The sequence below is a fragment of the Anas platyrhynchos genome, chromosome 10 (genome assembly GCF_047663525.1).
Source record: "Anas platyrhynchos isolate ZD024472 breed Pekin duck chromosome 10, IASCAAS_PekinDuck_T2T, whole genome shotgun sequence".
Taxonomy (NCBI): Eukaryota; Metazoa; Chordata; class Aves; order Anseriformes; family Anatidae; genus Anas; species Anas platyrhynchos.
Genome location: NC_092596.1, coordinates 22899067 through 22914879, shown reverse-complemented (window position 1 = coordinate 22914879; position 15813 = coordinate 22899067). Strand labels below are relative to the sequence as shown.

The following is a 15813-nucleotide window of genomic DNA, read 5'->3' as shown; positions in this document are numbered from 1 at the left end:
CTCATCTCTTACTCTATGGGGCAGCTTTGCAGTGGGGTGCTGGGGCAGCACTGGGCAGGAGGTCTTCTTCTTCCCCAGGTGTGCAGGGAAGCCTTTGGCCACGCTGACCAAGGGGATGTGGCTACGCATTCTCCTTGGGGTCCCTCTTATGACTGTTCTTTATAAGCTCGTGCAACCATTAGGATATCCACCAGTAATTTGCTGATATCTTTATTTCCATAAAGCATGCATGCAAAGCACGGCCCAACTATGATATTTTTATTCTATAATAAAACCTTGCCCTATGAGCCTACTGTTCCTCCTATTAGGTGCCTGTCTATCTTTTGGGTAAATATTTTCTCTTCCTGACCTAGTGTCATGAGCTTCCCCAGTTAAGATTAGTTTGCTAAATCTAGTCAGAGGAATCTATATGCGCTGATATTCCCTAGTTGCTGATGGCCTCACATTTTGACTGTAACCATGGTGCTGCTGGATTTATCATGGCTGCATGGCACAATGTGTATCTCATTATTCTTTCCTGGCAGCTTTGTATAGCTTTTATTTAGCTGTAAAAATAATTTACATTTCTTGAGCATCTGAATTAAAGATAAAATAGAACTATGACATCGAGGGCTGGAGATTTTATGCAAATTTATTTATAAAAATAAATCACATTTAGAATACAAAATTACACAAATGTCTTCTACAAATCACCCATCTCTTTAAAAAAGTTAAATCTTTCTTTTTTAAGAACGATGCCTTAACACATTATCTACAGAGTTGCGATGTGAACGGAAATGCAGTAGAAAATCCAAAGTGAAATTCAGGTAGCCTGAGCTACAGCGGTTATGTGACAAGGAATTTTTTTTGCTTCTGCATCACTGACCTGAAATTGCTGCAGGTCACCAGTCCGTGGCACCCTCCATCAGCTGCTCCCGGCCTCGGATGAAATTCTGGCTCCACTAAAGTCAGTGGCAAGCTCTGGGGTGACTTGACCGGGGCCATGATGTTCAGCTACAGGAGCTGAACAGCAACGCCACGCATGCATCTCGCAGTGACCACGTACGCGTGTCACAAACACAGCCCAAGTGCATGGACTGTTTGGCACCTGCTCTGAAAGCCACATTATTCAAATGTTCTGAAATAATATTTCTGGGAGCTTACACCTAATTCAATACACCCAAATATCAGAAATCCGGGTATTTTAATTGTCTTTTGTGATTTTGGAAGGGTATAGAATTTATTTTAATAGTGTGATGCAAGTGATGGCAGTTTTCCTTACTACGAAGCTACTGTAAGCATGGAACTGAACAGTAGTTATTTTGATATCATAATGGTCATAGATTTTGAATACAAATATTTCTTCATTAAATTTCTTTTAATGTTTATCTTTTGGCACCTTCTTTCTGCTCTAGGCTCAGGCCTTCCCTTTTAACCCCTTCTGGTGCTTCGTTATTTTAACATTTCTCCTCTCACACAAGATCTCTGCTTTATATTCATGAAAAAAAAAAACAAACACACAATAGTTGTTTTCTTGACTTTCCAATGAAAGAATCAGTATGTAGTGTAAGCTTTGATCAACACTTTTATTATGAAATCTCTTTTACATGGTGGCAGCAGTATCCAAACCGTATCAGAAATCTCTACGCTTCTATCCCTCTGCCACGCTGAATTCTTCACTGAATTCTTCACTCCCCGTTGCACTTCATAAAAAAAAAAAAAAAAAAAAAAAAAAAAAAAAAAAGTAGAAAAAAAAGGTAGGAGAATTGTTTCCTAAAGAAAAACAAAGGTATACAAATATTAACTGGCAGTAGACATACAACAAATCCCATACATTTCCATTATACAAAGGTGCTCCTGCAAAGACGGGACGGCCCCATTGTCAGCACAGGGCTGGTGGCAGGCACATCAGTACCTTCACCCCCATCCAGGAGCAGGCACCAAGGCACGGCTGCTGATTTGGTGACCCTGCTCTCCTGTGCCTGTCACAGTGCAGACACTTACAGGAGTCTCCTCGCAGGGAACAAACGCTGCACACAGCGGCTCTGCTGAAGGCTGAGTGCTGCAGGCAATGCCGCGCTCCTCCTTTAGCTCTCCTTCCACGTGGAGGCCAAATACAGCTCTCGAATCAAAAGCGACACAGAAAATGACTTCCCCTTTAGTCAGAAAGCAGCTCTGCAGGGTGTTCACTATGCTGAACCTGTGTAATCCATACCACCCAAATTTCTGAGCCTCTGCCCATCATTGTAGCTATAAAAGCATCTGCACTGTATTTTGATTTTGTTTTTGATTTGTATTTTGACTTGCAGACAAAGTCAGCTGTCCTCTCAGACATACTAGAATGGTTATTTAAGCATTTCATGCTAATTGTCTAACTGTTGTGCAGCTGGACTTTCCCAATCGTTCTGTACCCGTGGGAAGTCCAGCCGTCTCACGAGGAGTTTGGATGCTGTGCTCCCCAGCAGAAGACCCACAGGGTCTTCTCACAGTTAGAGGGAGATGTTGGTTCCACTGTAATTTGTAAGGACTTAGTAAGACTGAATATCTCAGCTCACCCCATGACTGTTATTACACATGCTATTCTTATAGAGGCATCTTTACTGGCTTGTAAAAAACGATACCTCAGCGGCACAGTCAGTGATGGATTTGGGAGCACAAGGAATACAGGCTCAGGTAGATTTTTCCTCTCAAATTATGACAAACATCACATATTTTAAAACTGTTGTTTTGAGCTTCACCTTCTGAGAAAACATACAGAACTGCACAGGGAAGAAATCCCAACTTCACAGTAGAAAAGATTCACAAAATAACCCTCTGGAATTTAGCAGGTTGGAAACTTTCTGTGGGTGTTTTTAACAGCCCCATGAAATGCTTTAAAGGAAACATAATTCTCTGTTAAGTCCCATGGAGCAACACAAACCACAAGTAGAATGGGTATTCCTTCCAATATATCCTGCTGGAAGAACACTGAGGGGAACTTCTCATTCTCTACATTTCGTTTATCACCTGCGCAGTACCTTTCCTAGTCGGTTCTTGTTTCTTCAGTAAATGCAGAAGTATTGGGGGCAGAATTTAGTTGTTCTCCCCAACAGCCCGTTGATCTTGACATTGGCAGGGCAGCATGGTCGGTGCAAAGGGCAGGAGGGCGATGGCTCTTGATGTTCATCTTCACACCCTGGCTGGGGATGGACCAACTGAACTCATCAGGGCATCCAGACCATGGAGAAAAAAAATGAAGAAAAAAAAAATGGGGGGAAGAAAAGGAAGATGTATGAATTAGAAATGTCATAATTAAGAAGAGCCAAGTTAACTGGAGACTAGTTTAACGAATACAGAGTAGTTTTACATCTCAGGAGGGAGTAATACTGCGACAACCTCAGACAGGGCCCGAGGCCCCAGCCAGCACGGAGTTTATGCGCTCAACTCCCACTGCAGACAATTGGATTTAAGCACATGTTTAAGTACAGGGCTGAGCAGGGACGGTTTGCGAGATCTCTATAAAAGCCCAACCTTCCATTCTCCCAAACCATATGGGTTTGACTTCCCATATGGAGTGACAAAATAAAAATATATTCTAAAAATAGCTTTCAAAAATGCACTGGCTGAAGGCTGCTTCCTGTGCTACAATTTGATTAGCCTTGTGTTTTATTTCTTCAGCAGTGATTTCAATTTATCTCTGATTTGGAGCATGAAAAGCTGCTTTTATAGTTGTAAGCAGAGGAGAAAAAGGCATCCGGAAAGCAAATATAGAGAGCTCTTCTGGCTTTATAGGAGCCGCAGGAACAAGCAAAATGATTTTAGAGCAGCAAAAAAACAAAGTGATGGTGGGAGATGATCTATCTTTGCAGCCTGTATTTAACTTCCCTGTCAGCCTCTCCGCCAGCGTGGAACATTACACATTCCGTGCAGCTACAAACTAACCCGAGGGAGCCAAAAGTTGTCAGGGAAGAAATCCCCTGGGTGGCAGGGAGCAGTGCCAGCACCGCCTGGCAGCTCCTCCTGGCCACCGCGCCCTCCACGCTCCTTGGTGGCATCTGATGCAAAGAAGCTGGCAAGGCGGGGGGAAAGTTGCTAAAGGTGTAAGTGTTCCCATTTGGGCTCTGCTGAAACGTGTCTTCTTAAAAATCATACCCATTAAAAATAAGAAAGATCTGGAAATGTGAAGTTCTTTGCCAAAAAGCGCAGTTCATTTAGGGTGGCATCTAAAGCCTGAAACCGCTGCCTTTGGAGAAGGGGGACAGAGGGCAGCCCAGCCTTGCTAGGAGCCTCTGACCATCCAGTCCTTACCCAGAGATTCAAAATACAAGTTTCACAGCTGGGCTTAACAGGAACCATATTCTCCCCGTGCTTGGGAGAACAGCTGGGGACAGGCAGCATGGCACAAAGAGGTGACATCCAGCTGGTGCCCCCAGCTGTGGCCAGACCTTGGTGAGACGAAGGGCTGGTGAGGCTGGGTGGGGTTTTCATGTGTTGGCTTTGAGAGTGGTTCAGGGAGGTGCTGTGAGATGCTGGTGGCTGGGAAATTCATGCCTGGGGCTGCTCCAGTGGAAATGTTTGTGCAGTCATTTGTTATTCTTTATTACTCTGCACCACACAGGTATGCCCAAATGAAAGCCATCCTTGCTGCTTCCAAGAAGATGCCCACACACTCTTATTTCAAGGCAAGGGAACTGCTCTGGATAGAGGCATCCATTTCTCCTCAGTTGTGTCTTTTGCCAAAGTAAGTAGACATGTAGATAGATAGAAGACATTAAAAATAATCGCAGCCAACTTTCAAGGAAGTCAGGGCATCATTAGGTCTTGTTTTTCCAGCATTTCAGTTTTCCCACACTCATGAGCTTGCTTGTTTTTATGCAAATAGTAAGTGTGGGTTTTCTCTGGGCTTCCAATGCTGCTTTAATAATGTACTGAGAGAGGTTTATGTCCTCTCTAGCCTAATATTTGTTGCTAAAACTGATGGCCAAGACCTCCAGGCCAGGCACTGGCCAGGCTCTCAGGCTGCATCCTCTTCCTCCTCCTTTTCCTCCTCCTCCCTCCCAGGGTGCAGGTCCCAGCTGCAGCTCCGGGTGGCAGTCCCAGCACCAGCAGCTGTGGCAGTTTGAAATTAAGTCTTTTTTTTTTTCTCTCCAGTTTATTAAAGCTTTAGGAATGCCTTTTTGCAATATGAGCAAGGCTCTGCATTTACCTTTAAAAGAGACTTCTATAATATCTAAGATATATTAAAGCCCAAAGAAGGAAAATAAAAGAATAGCAAGAGTGGGAAGAAGCAGAGCTGTAAAGCCTTGGAAGAGAAAGGATTAGAAGACAGCTTTTCTCTAAAGATTTTATATAGAAAGAAAGAAAAAAAAAACACACTTTGGAAACAATTATTTACAAGGTTCAAAGCATTTGACACCATTTGCTTTGGTATGATAAGGGGCTACAACAACATCCATAATCACAAGGAGTTAGCCAAACTACTTCTGTCAGCAAAAGTAATCTTACAAAAAGTGTATTTCTTCCAGGAAGAATACTTTGCTAGCTTAAAAATCATTTTTACATTGCTAATAAGTCGCTTACCAGTAGATTTTAAGTGCCTCTTAAGTCAGGAATATGTTTAATGCCCTGAGCACAGCCGGCAGCCTCTTCTCAGGAAAAAACACCATTGAAGTCAAAGAGAATTTTGCCTGAGGAGGTTCACTGCAGGTGTTTGGTTCTGTGTTTGTAACATGCATCATTACAGAAACTTTTAATAATTGTTATACAGTGCCAATCCTCAGAAACACAATACAAGCCTATTCTGACCTTTCTCCCTTGCCGTGCATCTAGAAATGAGAGGGCATTTTCAGCACTTCAGCACCAGAGAGTAGAAAAGAGTCTGTGTGCCTGACAGCCTGGATAAGGCACACTAACCTTAGATATCTGTCCTCCACTGACCCAAAAACTATTTGAAACATCCTAAATCTGGCACCTGCGGAGCCAGGTAAACCTTTAAAGGCAATGTAAGGTCAGAAGAATTTAACTTCAGTAAAAAAAGCAATGGATGAAGAGGAAGGCAATCAAAGGCCTGAGGGGTCCCACTTCTCCAAGCCCTGCAGATGAAGCATGTTTCCAGGGGAGATGCTGAAAAACACGGCTGTGCTCTCTGCCATTGAACAAAAGGAGGAACTGCATCCAGACAGAAAAAACAGGAGTGGATATGGGAGATGGATGGAGAATTAAAGGTTTTTCATGTCGCCAGAACAATCTGAACCTTGAACAATTTTCTGTGTCCCCTTCATGAATAAATACAATGAGGTCAATGATACCTGAAGGCAGTGACAAGCCTCGAGATCCCTTTGGCACCTCACCTGCACGGCGGAGAGCCAGCTGTCCTGCCGGGGTGTGTGGCTGTGTGTTGCAGGCTGTGTGAACACCAGTCCAACGCGGCCTGGGAGGGCCAAGAAAGAACCCAAAGTGATTTTACAGCCAGTGAGAAGTACAGCTGGTAATGCCTGTGTGGGACAAGAAGCTGTTTTCAGGGAGATTATTGCCAAGCATTGCCAGTAGACCAAGCAGATGTGGATTTAGCAGAAAGAGGGGGGGAGATGCAGGGGAGCCGTGGCTGGCCATCAGCACCCCCCCGCACTGTGCCGCCCGACGCAGCTGAGGATGCACAGCCTTTTATCCTGTGTTTGGATCAAAGCCATGAGCTCTCCTGGGAGCAGGCTCTGCCTCTCACCGGAGGCAACCACGCTTGCTCTGTACCGCTTTCCACTGAAAGCATCAGAAACAGCTTGCCTAGGAAGGCTGCCTGGAAAACAAGTGCAGTATCTTAATTCTAATGTGCTCATTTGTGCATAACAATAATAGTAATAATAATAATAATAAATAAAGGAGGACCAGCTTCTAGACTTGGATGGTCTGCACAACTCTCTGATTTGTGCATAGGTAGGTCCCAGAAGAACAGAGACTGGAGGTGTGGATGGCCAGTGTGGCTATTACAGAAACGTGTCTGACAAAATTACAAACCTAAATCCTGCACCTAGAACAGAGGCTAAAGTTCTTTAAATCAAGTTACCATTTTAATTCCTCACTTTTCTCAATTATTTTTTTTTGTTGCGAAGGCTTTGTGGCAACTCATGTCAAAGAGCTAAGTAAATATTTTCTTGCACTGTGTAGAAGATGATGTCAGACAGTGATGGAAGTGAAATACTGACTTTGTACAACTGTTTGTACCTCAGCTAGAATTGACTCATTTTGTGAGATTATAGAAAATGCATTCTGTGATCATATATGCCCCTAGAGGCCTCATGGAGGTGAGATTATGCATCTCACAATGTTATTTTATCAGGAAAAAAAAAAAGAGACTAAGTAAATAAAAAATCTGCAGGATGTGACTTCATCATGCACTGTTGACATCTGCTTATATGATTTAAAGGATGTTACTATGAATATCGTAGTTGCTAATGTAAATGATGAAGAAATCATAGGTCAATCATATAATAATAAATATTAGCATAGGTTTCCCAAGGCCAGAAATGGCTGAAATGGTAATTGGAACTATGATTTTACTCTTGAATTATGTGATACTGAAAACACTTTGGTCGCTGCTGCTTTCCTGGAACTGCTCCATTAAAGCCAGACAGATCCACTCTCCAATCCTTCTTATTCCAAGAAATAATGTCTCCTCTTCATCTGGACTATTTTTCTTTCACCCACCTCGCCCTGCACAATGCATGGGGCTGCGATGTTAGAGGGGTGAGCAGAGCTGCCCGCCCTGAGGGTGCCCAGCACTGCCTGGCACCTCGGGCTGGGGCAGGAGACGAGGTGCACCTTGGCAAAGCCTCCTCGCTGTGCTGCAGGCTGGGAGCACGCCGCTAACCTCATAGTCAGCAGCCAGCCACTTCCTGCTTAAACATCCAAATAAAGTGCTCTCAAAGTGCATTAATGCGATAACCGATGTATTAAATTTGATGAAAGGCCGGTCCAAACAATATGGTTTAAATTGACGAACACCTGAAACTCATGGCACTATTTATGACACCGCTGAATTACTCTGGACATGCAGAAGACACACAGGCACGCAAAAACCCTGTGGCTGCAGCTTTAGCATAATTCATACAGGAGTTATCTGGCAACACCTTGTGCTGCAGAGCATCACCCCAGCCAGCCTGACACCGCAGAGCAGAGGCTTTCTTGGTTCTTAGCCCAAAGCCGAGGATAAAGCCAAAAGCTTGCTCTTAAGCTGGGAGGTGCTGGTTTGGAAGTAATGCTGCCTCGAGCCCTGGGGCCAGCCTGAGACCTTCCCTCTGCCGTGCAGCAGCTGGGGACCCCATCAGCCCCTGCCTCCCCCCATGGCTAACAAAAATTGGCTGCTCAGAGGGCGAGGAGGCTGAAAGCCACTTTAAAGCCCTACCTATCACTTTTCACCTGCTACCCCAGCGTCCTGCAACCCTCCCTGCATTTAAGGCTGCATGGATTTGTCCCAGAACAGCCTGAAAGTCAGAAGCTGCTACATGAAAATATTTTAAGTAATAGCTGTTGTTGGGCAATTACTGCATTACCTGGGGATTCCTGGCAACCACTGCATACAGTAGGATTTGGAAATGCTGCTAAATCATATTTTTACAGGGAAAAATAAAAACACAATACAACCCTGTAATGCTATCTGAATATTGCTGTGCTGCTCTCCTTTAATGCTTGTAACTCCGTACTGACGGCAGCTCATGGCTGAGCAGTCATGTTCTATCCGTTGCCTAATCCCAAAACACTCCATACAAAGAAATCCGGATACTCCATGAGTATTTTAGAACAGTTACACGAAAGTCTAAAATTAGGTCATAAATTATATAATCTTGCAAGGAAACAAGAAATTTAATGACTATGCCAAACCAGAGATAAAAGCTGAGGAAGGAAATAGCATCTTCCTCATTAAATATTAAGGATCAGATCCTTCAAACATTTTCCAGTGATGAACTCTGTGGGAGTTTGGCATCTGTATTTGTGTGTATTCTATAGAATATGCTTATACATCATATACAAGTGCTAAATGTGATTTATGGAGCATCCACACAGGAAGTGTATTTATAATGCATAAAAGTATTCCATCAAGACCAGAGACGGTGATCAGTGACAGATTCCTAAGAGGTTTAATCAGATACCAGGATGGCTTATTTCTAGTGTTGCTCCAAAAGGGTTTTTAATTATAAGGGTGCTCAGAAGGAGCAGGTAGAGGCACTCCTTTTTCACACTTAGAGGCCGCAGCTATTGCAGATGTAGAGATCAGCTTGGTGCCTTCTCAGTGGGATTCAAGAAATGCCGTGCAAGAAGAAAGATCACCAGGTTCTAACAATGGGTTTGAAAATTCCCTGCAACACTTGAATCTCTCCCCCGTCTGCTACAGTGCCGTAGTCTTTCTTCTAATCTTATACAAGACACATCTGATTTGATCCATTTAAAACAGTGCTGGGGGGAGATCTTGTGCATTTTCTGTTAAAAGTTTTACCTGATTCCCCTGGACCGGTGGCTGGCGCTGATGTCCTGAGTGTGTTAATGAGATGGAATAAGAGCCTCTGATGCACTACGCCAGATAGCACTCCCACCCTTGCTGCTGTCAAAGCCCCTCTGATAACCATGTCCGTTTTTTCAAAGATTTGAGTCATTTGTGGATTGACTACATAATCCTTGTTCTGAAGCCTGGGAAAACTGCTGTTGATGCCCTTGGCAAATTCTTATCCTAAAAAAAAAAAAAAAAAAGAAAAAAGCATGAAAAAGAGTACCAAGTAATTTCAATTCCATAAAATATATTAAATGCATCACACAGGTATGTAAATGGGAAACTCCATAACTGTAATTTGCCCATTTAGAGCCTGATCTAAAGGCTATAAAAGTTAATTTGAAATCTTTTCATTGATTTTAATGGGCTTTAGATCGGGCCCATATTATTCACTGCATATCATGTTTGTTTCAGTGCAAGACTGCATTTATCTAAAACATGAATTTGGTGGATTATAACACATACAAATCCACTACTTATTGTCCAAAGGCAAACCCTGTGAAATTTATTGAGTTTGGTTACACACGTAAAATCTAAACCACAAAAGAAAGTCTCAAATACTGATTACACTTTTAAAAAGTGAGATAAAAAATGAGGAGGCCTTCTTTTCATTATGTACTAATGCAATGTAAATGTATTTTAAGCATCATGAAATCCAAATGGAATTTCTCACAATTTCTCTTTTCTGACTGCAGTAGTTCAACAAAAAAATTACATGTAAATGATTCAAAACCTCTTGAAGAAACAGCATTTTTTTCTAATTTGAGCAGAAGAAAAAAATGTTTCAACCCAAGCTCAGCAAGGGATAACAGTATTGCAGTCACTGCATGGAGAATTTAGCCACTCATAATTCTAAATCCTTTTCAAACGCTTTATTGCTATAAGGTGGCTAATACCAGCCTCTACACAACAGGGCTCCCATAGCATTAACCATGAGAGATAGGCTTCCAGAAAGAAACTATAGCAAAGTAATTGTAAATCTCTAATGATGCATAAAACCAAGCTGAATTGGTCCTGAATTCTCAGCATAAAAGAAATGAACCATCAGAAGAACCAATTCTGGTGGCAGTATAACATACCCCAGTGTGGAAACTGTTTATGGTGTTTGCTGCAGTGGAAATATTCCTACTAATATGCAAGCAATACGAATTCATTAAAAATGCCCAAATGATGCAAGTTCTCACAATACTGTGTGCGACATTAAAAACAAATCATTAGCCAAAGAAAACCTCATCTGTACCAAAGCAATTCACCGCCTCCTTTCTCAGTAGTAGCCAGTATTTCTGTACTACAAATTCCACGGGTTCTGTGTGTTTTGAAACCAATATTGCAAGACTTTCAGTATGGTGCTGTGCTTTGTGGCAGGAACTGCCTCACACAGCTGGGCCAGCTGGGCTGGGGCCTCCAGGAGTGGCCTTCAAGTGTACAGAGCCATGGACACACGTTGGTGGGACACAGCTGGCCCTGCTGGTGGGCCACGGTAAGCCCAAAGCCTCCCATCTTCCTTGTGGGTTTAGGCAACTCCTGCTGGATAAGTATCCAATAAAACATTTAAATCTGTAATTAATGATACCATTCCATTAATTAATGATGCAATCCACAAACTGTAACAATCGACCCAGCTCATTCCCGAAACCTCAATGCACAAGCCTGGACCCTCACCCATTAATCCATCACTGTCCAGAGGCAACATGCTCCAGAAGCAGATCAGATTGATTATCTGGGAGACCAGAAATCACTTACTTGTGCACAAATCAGGCACAGAACACGCAGAGGTTATGCACAACTCTCTTGCAGCCCTACCCAGGAGCTTCAGCATGGCCATAAACACGACTCCTTTAGAGATGAGAAGCCAGCTTTACTTTTACGTCTAGAAGATCTTGGGCTTTTTTTCAAACGCTGCCAAAAGGTATTGCATGGGATGATGCTTTTCTAGCGCCAGGGCATCTGTCCACTGAGAACTAGATTGACAAGGCTGAAACTGTTGTTTCTGTTTGTTTTATCATTTCACAACTCCAAGAGCCAGACATCTGAAAGCTAGGATACATCATCGCACTGTGTCAAAATCAGCGAATGCACAGATTTGAAATCTGCATACGTGGCAAAAATAGGGCGTATCTGAAATTAATTAAAATTTCTAGGCACTACCCAGAGAACAGTATTTATCCATAATAAGCATGCATCAATTTATATCATATTTAGTGCATGGTTTTTAGCGAACCTGCAGTTTTCAAGTCTTGCATGTAGTACTCTAAGGCTTATGAAGGACTCTAAGGCTGAGCAATAACTTTTCATTAAAAAAAAAAAAAAAAGCATTTCAAAGAATTATCTTATTAAAAATAACAACCAAATGTAACTGATTTAAAGTCACACTGAAGAGGAATGAAATGCAAGTGACCCACTGGAGCTTTCTACAGTTGCAGTTGCAACTATACACATCGCATACTGCCTGTGCAGTATTAAAAATACCATAACCATGGACAGGTATCCGTATCCATAATCCCTGTGGAAATTATGCAAAGAAAAGGTAAACAGCTTTGTGAGAGACTTTTTTTTTAAAATAGCATTGGTCTGATTCCACTGCAGTTAATGACATTTTTAACATTGATAGCAGTAAAAAAAGTTAGGATAAAACGTGAAGAAATTAAGTTTTCCTATAAAATATCACTGTTGTGTATGTATATACATGCATATATATAACAATAAAGGAATGGAAAAAAACAAAACTGTTGAGAGAGGGGAAAAGGTCTGCAGGCACAAGAGAAATGAACTGGTTCACACTGTTGGAAACACCATTCACATCGGCAAGGAGCTGGCACCTTGAGCATCTTTTTCTTTACTTGTGCATGAGGTGTATCACCCTGGAAGGGTTTTTATGGCTGTTCATTTTGGAAGAAAATATCTGAACTACTTGACTCATTGCCTCATCGTTTTGCAGAGGAAAGTGCAATCTAAGATTCTCCATTTGACACCTTTACAGTCAAAGGTACCTCTATTTTTTCCAATCAAATCAGACCAACTCTAATTAAATTTAAACAAGACGCTAAAGTGAGATGAATGGTTTATAGGTGCTTCATGCTTCCCTACAGTGATTAATAGATGAAGAATTCATACCTACACCAAATTAGTTGACAAACCCTACTGTAATTTATTCCTTGTACATGATGATCTGTAAGTACAGGACACTCCTGTAGGGACTGAGCTCCAGCTCCCTCCAAATCCATTTCGTGCTGGTTGGCTGCACCCACCAGGTATTTACATTCCACACATCTTGTCCTCTTAGTCAAAGTTTCTCAATCTGGTTTTCATTTTAAATCAAAGTAGCAGCGATTGTTCTTGCACAGAATGCCATTATTTGTCAGTTGGCTTTGCAATGTGGGCAGCTGCATTAGACCGTGCTATTTCTTGGTGCCCAAAGAACTGCTCTGTTGGGTTTTATTTTTCCGTTTGTTTTCCCTTATGTTGTCCTGCATATCACTCTGTTCTATAAATGAGCAGCAAAGGCAATTTTCTTTCACATATGGGTGTAATTTTGCCAGAGGCATTCATTTGTCACTTAAAAATCATGTTCTTTAATCCTCAAGCTAATCCAGAACATGCCTACCTGCTTCTAAGGCAGAGAATTATAAGAGGGGAGTCCAGTGCCGTGGATCAGCCAAGAATTTCTCTCAGGCTGGAGCCACACACAGGCTGGAAACGGAATTGAACTTTTGCAGATGGAACTGACTCTGATTATTTTTAAGGGAGTTATTTTTTAAATTCAGGTTAGGGTATGAACCAGGAGCTGGCAAGAGATGTATATGGGGTTTAATCTGACTCATCAATTATGTTACAGTTTAAATTGTGCAAGGTCAATCCAGACCCTGAGGTGGATATCCCTGTGTTGGATAAATGGAAATCAATAAATCTATTCAGAAAAACATAATTTCATTTTGATTCTAAACCAGAAATTGAGATACATTCATTTCTCCCTTACCACACCTCCCTGACTTAAATATATCCTGTGTTATATAAGTAATTGTTTTGAACCCACTCTAGGACACAGTCAGAGACATGACTCCAATAACACATTATCAGTAAAACAAAGCAAAACAGTTTCATGTCCCTGCTGCGTTTGTATATACACTCTTAAATGAGCAGATTCTCTCATTATTCACTCTGATCTGGTCATCGTATGCTTAGTCACAGCTGTCACAACAGGTGCCCAAGCGTCCCCCCTCTTTGTGGCTCTGCGTTTTCTTTCTGGAGTTCATTGTCAAATTCCTCTGCTGCCTTTCTTTGGTGGCTTTGCTGTTGCCTCTAAGGTTATTCCCAGATTCAACTTTATAATTACTTCTGAAATCATCTGGGACTGGCTGACTCTGGATGCAACAACCCTTCACCTTTAGCATCAGTTCTTGGCGATTTGATGGTCTTGTCATGTGAAACCAGTTTATTCACCAGCTTTGGCCCCTCTCTTTTTGCCTGGAACTTTCTCCATCTGTCTTAAAAATCTCCAGTGATCACTTCTAACTTCAATGTACAACAGTGTGCATTGCAGAATATACCTGCAGACTATGTAGCAGTTAGTGGCAGAATCCTCCACTACACTGGATTATCTCCCCTTATGCCAAACTAAAGCAGGAGTCTCCGGTGACTTCAGAGTTTCTAGATGGGGTCATCTCCTCACCTTTGTTTCTCTCTAACATCATTCAGCAGAAGTTTGGGGAATAAAGTTTATCTGATACAACCCCGTATCAAACATTTTTAGTTCTAGGAAGTTTTAGGAATCTAGTCTCTTTTGATATTAAACTATCTCCAAATAAAGAGACGATTTTAAATGATATTTTTTTTTTCAATTGTCTTAAAGATAGATAGTGTAAATTGAGGGCAAAATATATGCAATTCAAACTTTTATGAATTGTAGATATCAGAAGTTAGTGCCTGATTTCCAAAGTGCTATAACCCATCAGTCCCATTGAATTGCAAAAGTTGGTGAGGAAGAAAATAGACTGAAAGACAGCTATGTAACCTATATCAGTCCCTTGAAGCACTGAAAAAAATGGGCAAAAACATTAAGGCAAAAGCTTTCTACAATTTTACTTCAATAAAATTACACAAGAGCAAGGAAAAAAAAAATCTTTTGATTCACAGAACAAATAGATTCAATCCAGTACTAATACCATTTAGTTTTTCTCCCTGAAAACCCACAGTTAGGGGTTGAGACATGCATTCATATCTCAGGTTTCATCCATTTGAGACTGAAATCTTTTTCTAGTATACTCTTACAATACTGCCTTCCCTGCCCTACAGGGCAGCATAAGCAATTACAAATGCTTACAATTGAGAACAAAATATTGCAAAAATCTTTCATGTGTCTGCACCATTTTTAACGCAATTTATTAGCTGACAACTAGAAGCAGAGGCAGTGTCATATGTTCATCCAGATTTCTGTCGGTCACCTACGATTTGAAGAAGTTATCCTCTATATTATTGTACTTTACCAGCTCTTTGGACATAATAATTAACATGTTGCACTAAAATGACTTAATATCCTACTGTTTTAAAACTGAACAGAGAATTCATCCCTCTCCTTCCTAGTCCCCTTCTTTTCCCAGATTATTGTAAAAGCAAAGTAATTACACCTGGTGTGTTTGTCAGGATGTGGGGGCGTTGTTATTCCCTTTCCTTTACAGCAGCATCGGTTTCACTGTCAGCACATCTCGGGACTGTCCTCAGCTCCTGGAGGATTGCAAGCCTGGTCTGAACCTTCCCAGGATGGGAAATCTCCCCGACTTTCACTTGATCGCATGCTAAACTGGAATGGGAGCGGCAAATCTGCCTTGCGACAGTGCGAGTCTGACTGACTGCAGTTACACACTGATCTTAACCAAAACATAAATCTGCAACAGATAAAAGGAAATAAATTGGGATGAGCAGAGACTGGGTGTGCAGAGAGAAAACCAAACACAAACTGAGAGCCAGTGTACTGCAAAACCAGGAGTGCAAAGAAGGTAAAGGACATGAGCTTATTTATTTGTTTATTTTAACCTTGTTCTAATTTCTTTCGTTTATGTCTCTCTTTCTCCAGAAATCATCGGACAGAACTGAAGAAGCCCTGAGGTGACAGACATTTTTTCCCTCAGTCACTTGTCTCCTGAGCTGCTGCTGATTGGCAGGCATCACTTACCAAAAGGCAACCAGATGAAATTGCTCCTGTGTGATGGAAAGCAGGAGCTTTGAATGGATTCCCAGTTTTACGCTGTATTTCTATAACTGTAGAAGCTCCATGGTCCATATTATTAACCTCCTTCTATTCAAGGATCCAGAAAAGGCAG

At 41.8% G+C, this 15813-nt stretch overlaps 1 long non-coding RNA gene across 4 annotated transcripts in view; it reads right to left on the bottom strand.

The window, feature by feature from the left end:
* Nucleotides 1-1037: 1037 nt before the first annotated feature.
* The window catches only part of LOC110351317 (uncharacterized), an 86459-nt gene continuing 71683 nt past the window's right edge, over nt 1038-15813 (bottom strand). For 2 of the 4 annotated variants that reach the window (XR_011811796.1, XR_002398581.4), the window contains 2 exons: nt 9446-9676; nt 5091-6388 (listed from right to left, as the gene is read on the bottom strand). This is a non-coding gene — a long non-coding RNA (uncharacterized lncRNA). The other 2 variants (XR_011811795.1, XR_005268296.2) reach the window with 2 other exon arrangements.